We start from the raw sequence: 9,430 nt of genomic DNA, 5'->3' as shown, positions 1-9,430 counted from the left end.
GCCAGTGGAAAGTAGTACCTGTCATTATATTCTGACGATGTTATACATTTATCAGTAATATAGCAAGTGGTTATATCTCTTAAGCACGCTGGAAGTTTGATTTAAGGGGTAGATGGTAAAGGAATAACGAATTACAGGACTGTTGCATATGCCAGCTGTCCTGCTTGTGTGTTCTAACCATGAGCATCCATAGAATCCAATACTGGATTCCTTTAGATGACACCAAATATTGCTTCCTATTCTTGATCTCAGCTGGGAATTTGGCTATGTTATCTTGAGGGACAGTGCCAGGCAAAGCCACTCCTTACAGAAATACTTCTAGAGGAGTTGCCCCTTTACCCAGTAGAGCTTTGTAACCTTCTTCCCTACTTGGAAGAGTGTTAGGTTCATTGGAACAGCATTCCAATCTGCAAGAGCTATCCAAAACATTATCAACTTTTGTTATAGAAAGATTTTTTTAATCACCAAAATTATTGATCTCTGCAATGTCCGCAGTCTCCAAGCTATTAATTTACTATTTGTATTTCTTAAGCTTGACAAAGGGAAAAAAAAACACTCTTCAGTTTCCACTTCTGCTTTCTCTCTAGTTCGCTGCCTTGTTTGTGGAACAACATGGGTTTATACTGCTTAAGCTGCAAATAATTTATGAGGAAAACCAAATTATTTGTGTTCCAAGCTTTTATTATGATACTACAAAATACAAAGCTTTGCTTCTCCGTCTTCCCTACAAAATACATTTTGGAAGTAAATTGCTTTATAATAGCTCTGTAAGTTCTTCTGTAAAAACAAGTATTTTAGACCTGCTTCTGTCTGCCAGTGATGATGATGCAGAGTTTGAATCGAGATCTACTAGCTGTCTTGCCAGCCTTATGGTATGGCTTTCTCATCGAGAATATCTAGACCACTTAAAAAGATTATGTCATGATTTGCTATTGCTATGGGCAGGCATCGTCGCACCCAGCTAAAACTGCAAACACGGTTGTATAACATTATTCTTAAAAACAAGCTATGATAGCCTAAGATGCTCTTTAATTAGCTTTAAAGCTGTTTGCTAAAAACAGCGCATTTTTCAGTACAGTGGAACACAGCTCAATTAGAGAGTAGTTCGGTTTGTCAGATTTCCTGGGGCATAGTAGGAAATCCTTTGTTGCACTGCATGTGTGCATAAGCTCTGCCTTTGCTTCACCAAACAGACCTAACAAAACATGACAATTGAGTCTTGCTGCCAAAAAGGATTTTAAATGGACTTGTATCTGTACAATCCTATTTGCCATATGTTGTATTTAGATACCTTAGGCAATACAGGACCAATTTTTAGCTTTGCATCTCCGATATCACATTTAAATCTTACATTTATGCGAAGGGGGGCTAACCTCCCGCTTTGGGGAGGCACGGTGATGTTGGCTTTTTGGCGCATTTTAGGGTACTTAAATGCTATTCCCTTTGAACCCCAATTTTACCCTACCGTTGCCTCATTGCAGCAGGTTGCAGTCACACAGGGCAATTCGTTCCCTTAATAAAGAATCAGCCACAGTGACATGTGGTAATCCTGTCTGAAGACAGAATGCATTATCTCTGGCAGCCCCCTGCTGTTAAACATATCGTAAAGGAGGCCAAAGATGCTCAATTTTTCTGGTGAAGTCTGGCTGGAACGGAATTACCGAAAGGGAATTCATTCAGGAGCGCTTGACTTCCTTCTTTCCTTCTGTTTGTTCGGGAACTGAACATTGATTTTGTTTGCACTTTCTCTTTCAACAAAAAAAATGTTGACACCTGCAACTTAACACAGCGCAGCCCTTAAATTTCAAGCAGCCAATTTCCCTGAGTGGAATCTAAACGCCCCAACTTGCTCCCCAGCTTCCCCTCAGGGAGCCACTGCCAAACTGGGAATGGAGATGGTTTGAATTGGCCGTTAATAAACAGTAAGCACAGATATGCACCGAAACAAATACTCCTTTCCAAAGCATGAGTGCTTGAGTCCATGTGGCAGACTGATGCCTCCTCTGGCACCAGATCCAGTACCCCTTCGTGAGAGAGCATAACAACATTTCTTTCGTGAAGATAACGGCCAAGTACTATTCCTCTTTATAATATTTTAGAAGGGGCCTTCTGCTTACAATAATAGGATAAAGGACAAACCCGGAAGAGGGAAACTTTGTTTCAGTGGCCTACCAAGCCCGAGATGGACCAAACAGGTCCTGGTTCCCTGGAGGTATATCTTCTACAAAAGACTGAGACTGGGAAGAAGACCTCCTCATGCTGCTTTGAAGGCAGATGTCTTTGCAGAAGGACACGTAAGTCACTATGTAAGGAAGAAAGAACTTGGAGGAATCTGCCTGTAGCCCAGTGTTAGGAAGAAAGAACTCGGAGGAATCTGCCTGTAGCCCAGTGTTTCAGGCACTGCTGTGGAAGAAAAGCACAGAAATTACTTCAGGAGGTGGCTCAGGCACTGCAGTCACTGCTGTCCAGTCAGATATCCATACCTAACGCACTGTAAGTTCATACTTTCTCTTCCTTTAAACAGTAAATGAGGTTACAATAACAAACTCTCGTTTTTACACTGTAATCTTAGGAAACTTTTTAAACAGAGGGATGTGATACTGGACCTGTTCGTCACCAATGCAAGTAAGCTAACCAGTGACATCAAGACTGGAGACAGCCTGGGCTGCAGTGATTGTGTACTGGTGAAGTTCGCAGTCCTGAGAGATATGGGTTAGGGGAAAAGTAAAGTCAGAACCCCGAATTTTAGGAAAATGAAATTCCAGCTCCTCAAGGAGTTAGTCAATAGGATGCCCTGGGAATTTGCCCTCAGGGACAAGGGAGCAGAACAGCGCTGGCAAGACTGGCAAACTGGTAACAACGGACAAGGAGAAGGCTGAGGTACTCAACAACTTTTTTGCCTCATTCTTCATGGGCAACGTCTCTCCCCACACCTCTCAAGTGGATGGACCACAAGACAGGGACTGGGGGAGCAAAGTCTCTCCCACTGTAAGAGAAGATCAGTTTCATGACCACCTGAGGCAACTGAACATACAGAAGTCTATGGGACCTGACGAGATGCATCCCAGAGTCCTGAGGCAATTGGCTGATGTCATTGCCAAGCCACTCTCCAGTCAGGTGAAGTCCCTGGTGACTAGAAGAAGGGAAACATTGCACCCAGGGTAGAAAGGAGGACCCTGGGAACTACTGACCTGTCAGCCTCACCTCTGTGCCGGGCAAGATCAGGGAACAGAACCTCCTAGAAGCTGTGCTAAGGCACATGGAGAACAGGGAGGTGATTTGAGAAAGCCAGTATGGCTTCATCAAGGGCAAGTCCTGCCTGACCAATCTACTAGCCTTCTGTGATGGAGTGACTACCTCAGTGGACAAGGGAAGAGCTATGGATGCTGTCTATCTGGAATTCTGTAAGGCCTTTGACATGATCCCCCACAACATCCTTCTCTCTAAATTGGAGAGGTATGAATTTGATGGGTGGACTGTTCAGTGAATAGTCACATCCAGAGGGTAGTGGTCGATGGCTTAATGTCCAGATGTAGATCCGTGACAAGTAGTTTCCCTCAGGGGTCCATATTGGAACCAGTATAGTTCAATATCTTCATCAATAACAGATAGGGGGATCAAGTGCACCCTCAGCAAGTTTTCAGGTAACACCAAGCTGAGTGGTGCCATTGACACACCCGATGGGATGCCATCCAGAGGGACCTGGATAAGCTTGAGAAGTGGGCCAGTGTGAACCTCATGAGGTTCAACAAGGCCAAGTGCATGGTCCTGCACCTGGGTTGGGTAGCCTGGCTGGGGGATGATTCTATGATAAACTGCCATGTCAACATATTAGTCATTCAGAACTGGTCAAAGTAAGGCTGATTATTTTTTTTGTTTTCTTTTTTATCTCCTTAGTGGAATGTGTCTGGCTGTATCAGCGATGGAAACCTGGAGGTCACATCTACACCTGCAACTTTCTACTGCTTGACAAACAAAAACCATCTTTTTAAGTCAAGGCTGCAGCATCCCTGCTGACCTTTCAATGGATCCCAGTAATCACAACGGGAAGCAACATTGCCATACAAATTTGGTGTGGATTACATTTCTTTTTACCCCTCTAAACTTCCAGTATCAGCAGCTGTTACATACTGAAGGGCTCCCTCATCTATAACATGATAAAATGAATTAGTGCCAAGTAATTTAAAAGAAAATTAAGTTTGTAAGTTTCCGTGTGACTCCTGAATCCCCACAATTGCTCACACAAGAATAATAGTAGTCAGATGTTACCCTCAAAATATTTTGTGGGCAAAATGTTCCTCCCAAAAGAGTTTTAGATTTAAAACTCTCCTGAAAACAGTACCATCAGCACACAGATGAGCTATAATAGTGCTGAAATTCTTAACGTTTCAGGCCTTTCGCTTCATGTGGAATTTAATTCTAATGGGCAAGAATGCTTCTGAAGTTCAAGAAGCTTCTCCTTGTACTGCTGGCACTGCAGCTTTACAAGCAAACAATCCAAATTGCTTTGACACAGGGGACAAGTGCAGAAGTATCTGAACGTGGAGATGAGGAAAGACATCACCTTCTACTTCACTCCTAGTCTCCACCAAGGGAAGGACAGGCGCTCAGCCCTGTAGGAGTCAGCACTCTCCAGGGAGCCCAGCCAGGTCCTTGCTGTAAATCTTAAAGAAATGGACATTTTTTTGTCTCATTTATATGGGCTGAAAATGCAACTGAAGCGGCAGCAAAAGCAGACTGAGAAATCTGGCTCCCCAAAGTACCTTAATCTGCCTGGAGCCACCCCCTGAGCTCCACCAGTGACTCTTCCCACAGGGAGGATGGGGCTGGTGTCTGTGTGTGCAGCTGGCCTGCACTGGGCGCTCCCAGCCTAGAAAGGGCCTGGGAGAGAAGAGCTGACAGCGAGGTGGAAGAAGTAGGAAAGGAATCGGTAGGGGGTTACCTCCCCTCAGTGGAGATATGTATATATCATAGGTATCAAAACATCCCGTGCAGCCCTGGCACTGACCCCTTATTGCTGTAGTAGATTAGAATAAGGGATATGTAATGTACCCTCCATTCCTAATTACAGTCCTCCAAGTTTTTGCTACAGAACGATTTGTCTTAGACATTGCCTGTTCAGGTAATGGCTCAAGATCAGTTTATTTCATGTTAGAGAACAGAGAGGTTCATGATGGATCTGGCACTTGGCACTAATTTAAGAGGCACTAATTTGAGAGGAAGGCTAAACCAGAAAATGCTACATACTCGTACACTATTAAAAACTCAAGAGGAGAATTTTCTTGGCTTTTGGGAACATTTATTCCCTCCCCAAATTTACATTAGCAGATACAAAGGAATGAATAAAAGATCACAGCCAGTAAGGGTAGAATTCCTGGTTCACAGGGGATTTTGCCTGCAGTAGCCTGCTTTAGCCCTAAAGGAAAAGCTGTCTCCACCAGTTCTATCTATCACCAAGAGTTAAATGTCTATGAAAAAGCTTCTAACAGTCTAAAAGATTTCTAATGGAAATAAAGACTACCTTCTTACTCCATCCAGACAGACGTTTCACCTGCCCTTAGATCAGCCAATCTGTTCGAGGTGCGCGATGCGCTCTGCAGTGTGTCTCCTGTCACAGCACATCTGATTCCTTGACATTGACACACTCTGTACACACTTTGAAACAATATAATCAGCCATCACAGTGTGAATTCAGTTCTGAGTCTGGAATGTCAGCGTACATTTAAGAACCATGAGCCATGACATAATTACCAATATACTAATTAAAAGTATTGGAAAGGGGGCATAGAGCCTTGAGAAGGAGAATTTTATGGTCCCAGCCAGAGTTCTCAAGGGAATGAGTTTGCAAAAGGGATGAGCCTGTGAAACTATTAACATGTGTAAGCTCTCATTTTAGAAGATAATCAAACATTCAGAAGAAGACAGCACTGCACAGGACCTTCAGAAATCACCTACATCAGGCCTCTGCCTTGAATGGGGAGCGGTCGTTATTTAGCAGCCCCGGTGTGCTAGTTCTTTCTCCTTGCTAAAGAGGACTTTAGCTTCAAGCACAACTCCCAGAAGGGCTGGGCAGCCACTCAGACCCCTGGTACACCACCTTCCCTGGAAAACGGAAAACACCAACAGGCAATATCAAGCATAAATGATACAGCTGCTGTTAATGCTCTATTTTCTCCAAATACTATAGTGTATATATACATATTGTCCTACTACATATATATATATATATTCAGTGTGAACCTCATGAGGTTCACACTGAATATATATATATATATTCAGTGTGAACCTCATGAGGTTCACACTGAATATATATATATATATCGTCCTACTATATTTTTCCCAGTCCCCATGAGTCCTGCCTGTGAAGAACTGGCTCTGCTGGGCATATCACAGGCTCTCAAAGAGCAGGAGAGGATATTACCTTCTCATTTTCCTGATACACACTTGAAAGAGCCAAGATTCTTTGATCCAGTTTCATTCTTCATCTTGTTTTCCACATTAGAGAAAAAGAGATTACGTATGTAGTCAGGTGGCCCAGCAGCCCTCTAAATGGGGCAGAAAAGGCAGAGAAGAAAAGGTAGGGGAGTTACCTAAGTGAGACAGAGAGTTCATAAAATAAGCACCATTTATAAAAGCACAGCACAAATGTTAATTGAGCATTGTTTCAACATGCTTTACAAATAGGGTTAGGCTACAACGGAAAAACAAACTGGAACAGAGTTGATGAGTGTATCTGCAACGTAGGTGCTGAAGCTCCCCACAAGCCCATCCAAAACCAGAAGTGTTGGTGGGCGCTCAATGGTCAAGGCTCACCAGCTCACCAGTGTCTCAAGAACAAGTCTGCAGAGGTTCCAGCGCAGAATGGCCATGTCAGCACAGCCCTTTGCTGTGTTGTATGCTTTATCGTACGGTTGTAGCAGGTTGGTTCTGGCTTGGAGATCTTCATACCACTGCGTGATGCAGATACGTTCTGAAATACTGACCGAAGTCCGAGTTGTAAGCTCATAGCAGAACCCAGATCTCAGGAGTTCTTTGATCTTAGTATTGAGTCCAAATTACTTCCCCACTGTACACAATAATAGGGATTATTTAATTCTGTCTAGAATATTTTAGAGGCAAAAACCAAACAACAAATGGTGATATCCCATGGGCAGAGACAGAAATGATGAGATAGCACTGGCTTGCAAGAAGAAGAAAGAAGAAAAAGCAGGAGCTAGGCCATGGTAGGGGTCTGCCACAAATGGGCTACAGAAGGAGGTGGTAACTGAAGCATTTTTGAACAACTAGTAAAAGTAATTGATAGGAGAGCAAATAGGGGTAATGGGAGAAGGGAGTGGATTTTCACTATTCAGATATAAACTGGGAAAACATTGCAGGAGGTTATGGACCATTTTAAATACAACTTTCCATTTCAGAAGCCTTTCTGAGAGCATTTGTTTTAGGCTTGGGTCTGGCTAGTGGAGAGGAACTGATAGAATTAAATACAATTTGGGTGAAATCTGTAATTGAATGGAACTGCAGAGATTGTGACATAATCACTGGCATGTCCTGGTATGTAATCAAATCTTCTAAGGGGTGTAAGCTTTAAAGTTTTGAAGTGGTAAAGAGAACATTTGGAGTGCAGCTAGGGCATACTGTCAGGTACTGACCTGGGTTAAAGGGATAGCGTTCAATCTTCTAGGAAACAGAAAAAGTAAAAATGCTGAATGAAGACCATAAACATCAGAAAAGCTGATTTCACCAAATTCAGGCGGCTGTAGGAGGGCTCTGCAGGGAAGGTAATCAGGAGGATAAGGGAGTGCAATTTCACTCTACTAATGCACAATAAAAAGCCACCCTAACGAGGAAGAGAGATAGCAGCTGCAGTAAAGAGTCATCATAATTGCATCGGGAACTAAAATTTAAAAAATTAACCAATTAAGTGTGAACACAGAAGTGTAACAAAAGGAAGGAACAAAATCAGAAAGGATAAATTACGAAGCACGATATATGGCAAAAGAAAGTACATTAAATGACAGGACAACGCAAGTACAGCAGATGATTCAGGGGTAGCGTGGAAGCCACTGGGGAGCGGGGGGAGCTGAGGATGGTGGCAAGGAGGCTTAATGCAGAAGGGCTGTAGCAGTTCTGGAGGTCACAGGAGACCGATAATGATGAAAATCTTTGTGGAAAATTGAAGGGAATGGGTGTGTTAAGTCCAGAAAAGGGAATAGCAAAATAAAACATGAGAACAATCAAAGAGCATATAAAAAATTAAAGAAAGCAATCATTGTAATTTGAAACAATGAAATATAAGTTCCAGCTAGGATCATCTTCCTAACAGCCGAGGAAAGGCAACGTTTGACAAGATGCCCAAAGAGGATGTAGGATTGTTTTCTTGGAAGGTTTTTCTCAGTGGGCTGGACAAGCATTTGTCAGGGGCGGTCTATGTAAATTCGACCCTCATTTCAAAGGGTTAGGCTTTAAGTACCCTCGCAGCCATGGTTGTCCTGTTAGCTGAGACCTTAATCTCTCCTGTGGCAGGGTGGAATTCGGCCTCTGGCCCTGAAGGAGGAAAAAAGCAGTTTGATGGATTTGTGCTGGGAAATATTAGCTGGCAGTGAGCCCTGCCTGATTTGATGCTTTTTTCTACTGCTTTTACCTGAGGCATACTGTCTCCACCTCCCTGCCTTGGGGAAGTGCTGGAGCCAGTGCCAAAGCAGACTCGTGACAGGACTGCAGATGACTGTCACAGAGTCAGGACTCAGAAGTGAACAACACAGAGCTTCACACTTGCTGATTGCCTTCTGACAGCTTTGTTTTGAGAAGGCTTGGGGCGGGGGAATAGGAAAAAGCTCCCTGTTCATTTTATACAGAGCAGTCCTTTTTTCTCCCTTTCCCTGGAAGAGTGAGCTCATGAAATACTCAAATGGAATTTCAGTGTTTCTGTCACCTGGTAGTTTTCTAATGCAGGATGAGCTACTCCATGATACTCAGAACTGAGCCAAATTTGGGTCATCATCAGCCATTTAATTTTGCTTACCAGTGAGGCAAAGCTAATGAAGACATCTTTCCAAGGAACGTAGTGCATGTTCAATGTGTCAGCACTTGTGAAATTGCGTTTCCCTCTTTAAAGGATGCAAGGAACTTTTAAATGCAGGGAGGTAACATAATGAATGAAATGTGGATGTTACCATATTACACTTCACTTAGACCCGTTAAACATTCCTATCACATTTCAAACATTCTGGTGTGATACCTTACAATCAAAGGGTATCATGAGAAGATTCATCTTGCCTCTGATCTCTGTTTGAATATTGCTGAAATGAAGCTGATAAAGAAACTTCAAAAGGAGTGTAAATTATTTAGAGGTTCTGGGGCATTCACATTATAAAATACAATTGGGAAACAATAATGAGATTTCAGTTCTCCAAACACTGAAAGACAAAAG

This window comes from Charadrius vociferus, unplaced genomic scaffold (genome assembly GCF_000708025.1).
Source record: "Charadrius vociferus isolate BGI_N301 unplaced genomic scaffold, ASM70802v2 scaffold282, whole genome shotgun sequence".
NCBI classification, from domain to species: Eukaryota; Metazoa; Chordata; class Aves; order Charadriiformes; family Charadriidae; genus Charadrius; species Charadrius vociferus.
The sequence above is the reverse complement of the archived record's forward strand: the minus strand, read 5'-3'. Positions refer to the sequence as shown.